Below are 3495 nucleotides of genomic sequence, written 5' to 3' on the forward strand. Positions count from 1 at the left end.
GTTAATAATGTTTTTAAAGTTGTGGAATATATTTATTTTTTAGAAGGAAAGACTGGCTTTGAAGGGTCAATGGTAGACAAGAAAACCAATCATTTTTAGATCAACACCATACACTTTTTAATGCACTAACATTTATATATATGTTTTATGTTTACAAGCACAAAAGGCAAAGAACTGCAAAAAATCTAGAGAACTACATTCAATAATTCATACTATTGTCCCCATCCCCATTTTTTAAATCCAGAAGAAAACTGTAAATGCAGTCCTGCATGTGAACTTCACTTTTAGAAGTTGGAGACCATATGATGTAGTGTAAGAATTCGAGAATTCGAGAGTTTTGCCACGCAAAGGAGGACTCCAAGAGACATTCTCTCATGCAACATGCAAGGGGTTTATTTTCCACACATGTGTGGGGCTCACTGAACACACAGGAACAGAGAGGCCCCCGTCTGAGTTTGCAAAAGCCTTTTAAGGGGTAAGATGAGGGGGGTGGGGGTTGAGCATGGGTCACAGGTGCTGTTTTGCAAAAAAGCAGATAAGAACAGTTTTACAATAAGCATTTCTTAACAGTTTTACAACAAGTAATCTTGGCGCCAGGATTGTTTATCTTCAGCCTGATGGGGCCCATAATTCTTTTCTTTATAATTCTTAACTCACACCAAATGCATAGCCATGAATATAAAATGACACAAATGCTTTTGCTGGATATTTCAGAAGCTAAAATATATGTAAATAGCTAAATTAAACAGGAAAAATTAGCTACTGTTAAGCTTTATAAAATTCCCTTTTACAGTAGTTCTGCCAGGTCTGGATTTCTCCAGAACTAAACTGAGACTCCATTGTGTTCCAGGCCAAATTCAACACAAGGAAATCATCCATGGCTGTTTGAGTTTTGCTGCTGGTGAAAAAAAAACTCCCCAAGGTTTCAAAACCAGAATTCATGGTCTGTGTTTCTGTCCTATTCAACTGAACTTTGCTTTCTGGAACAAGTAGATTTTCAGTGGAAATCACATCTGTTTGGGTTTTTGTGTCAGATGAACCAGTGCTCATGGAAAAACTGGAGTGTTTCAGAATACTTATCCAGAGGCAGATGAGGGCTACTGTGTAAAAAGAAGTTTAAGTCTGTCTGTGTCTGTGTATAAAACATTTCAAGTCCCAAGAAGTTAGCATTTCCCCTTCCACGGTAGGACTGAGCAGAGGTGTCTGCAAGTAAAAAGTCGGTTTGGGTCTCTAAGTCCGGGGATTCCAAGGCTGGTTCAGTGTTCATACTGTTAAATTCACTCTCTTCTGTTTGTGTTTGGATATTGAGGTTGAAAAGAACTGTTCAATATCGAAATCTATCCTGGAATTCTGGATTGAGCCAGATGGGAGCTGGGTGTCAGGTCCACTGTTTGTGTCAGACATAAGGCTGTGATTATCCCATGTCTGACCTGGCAGGTTACTTTACAAGATGTTGTCTAAATTGCTTAATAAATATATGTTTGTGTCTGATAATCTGACATGTTTTGTAAAGGAAAAATGCTGTTCTGCTCACTGAAGTTTATAATTGGTGTAGATTTTTCAATATCTTAATTTAAACTTTACGGTAATTCAAAGACAACAAACCATGAATTATAGTGTCTGCTACCAAACGGTTACTTATAATATTGTCTGTAGAAATCCTGTCTGAAGAATGGACATCCTCAAAAATGTCTCCACATATTACTGTTTGCTCCATGTGTGTGTGGTCATCTGTGGAACTCTGCACTCCACTAGTTTGAGTTTCTCTGGAGATATCACTTGACTAGAAATAAGCATCTAAAAAAGCATCAGTCTGAGCAGCTGTAGATAAAGTTACATTAGAACTGGGTAACAATGTTTGATTACGAACACTAATGGGATGTGAAACTTGAGAACCAAATGTCTAATCAGGCTGAGAACAAGACAGTACAGTCATCTTGGGAAGCCCACTGTGCAGGAGGCATGAAGCTTGGTGAGGCATAAGAGAGATCTGTCTGCACATTGATGGAAGAAATGCTGTTCTTCTGACATGTGCTCCTTAGTTGTTGTAAAGTACTAGGTGGACTTTTACCCAAGTTCACTTGAACACCTGTATTAATTGTCTATAACAGCAATGGGATTCACAATTTCTAGAGAGGCAGGCTCTCCCTAAGAGTACAAGCCTGTGAACCTAGGCTGAGGATCACCATTACTATGGACAAAGGAAGGAAGTCAGTGGTACCCATGGTAGAGCTCTGAGGATCCGCACCCACTCCCACAGGCTGGGCCAAGGAGTAGACTGCAGTAGGCACAAACACAGGCATGAGAGAAGACTGCACAACAGGTAGTTTAACCAAAGTCACTTTGTGCTTTGGTAAAAGCAACTTTGAGGGATATTTTGAAGGTGTTGTAAGAGTCTCTTTTCTGGTGTTAGAGTTGCAAGAGTCTTCAACAGAAGCTACTAGCTTTATTTCTGAAGTTTCTGGTTCTTGTGTATCTGGTCTAGAAGTTGGTTTATTGATCAATGATTCAATGGCCTTTTTTGACAGCTTCTGGTTGTTCATGGAGTTCTCTATTTTCCTTTCCTTACTAGGTGGATCCTTGTGATTAGCAGGGATCTCATAGCCAGTTCGGTAAACACGTGATTACAAGGCAGTTCTGCTGGCATGAGAAGAGCCACATGTGCATTGCCACAGTCCTCTGCATGTCTTTTCAAATCCCATTCAGTATCATGAGAATTGCTGCATTACTACATTTATGCTTCTTTTCAGAACAGATTTTCATAAACTGCTGGTTTACAAGAGTGAATTGAGAAGACGGTCTGTATATAGGGGCGCTAGGAGAATGTTCAATTGGACAACAGTAGAATTTCAGTACAGTTTTCAAATCTTCCCTTATACTTGGATTTACTATGCCATCCTGCAGTCGGTGGCTTTTGACCAGGTGCATGTTGAAAGCTGGGTTATTGGGCAGGACCTTGATGCAGCTGCTCATGGTGCTCAGGATGCTGGTGCACACTGCCCAGGGCAACTCCCTCACCTATGGCTGGCTCAGCTCCTGGGCAGGCAGCACTGGAGCTGTGGGCTGCTGCTTTGCCCCCATGGGCCCGAGGTGGTGGTGGTTCCCCTTGTGGCTGCCTGGACAGCCGGGTGCCCTAGCATAAAGGCACAGGCTCTGCTGCTGCCTCAGAGGCCACTTTGGCTCCTGCATGGCCTGCCTTGTCATTTAACTGCAAACATTTTCTCACTTGGGTTGGGCCAAATCTTCTAGTCACTAGATGCAGAGCATTTATTTGTCCCTGACACTGGATCTGAATATCTTTTCTATAGAATTAAACATGTTCAGATCTCCAAACATAACTGTGCCATTATTTTGAACAAATTGAACTCAACAGGATGCAATCATAAAACACAAAACAACCATATTATTTTCACGTTTGTCCCCTTGTAAACCTGTTATGACAGCTCCTTTCTTCATCCAGGACATGTAGTTAAAATCCTCAATAGGATTTCACTC

The 3495-nt window shown here is 41.1% G+C and overlaps 1 pseudogene; it reads right to left on the reverse strand.

Moving 5' to 3' along the window:
- Window positions 1-765: 765 nt before the first annotated feature.
- On the reverse strand, window positions 766-3066 carry LOC143649079 (ATM interactor pseudogene; annotated as a pseudogene).
- Between the last annotated feature and the right edge of the window lie 429 nt (window positions 3067-3495).

The sequence above is a fragment of the Tamandua tetradactyla genome, chromosome 11 (assembly GCF_023851605.1).
Source record: "Tamandua tetradactyla isolate mTamTet1 chromosome 11, mTamTet1.pri, whole genome shotgun sequence".
Lineage (NCBI taxonomy): Eukaryota > Metazoa > Chordata > Mammalia > Pilosa > Myrmecophagidae > Tamandua > Tamandua tetradactyla.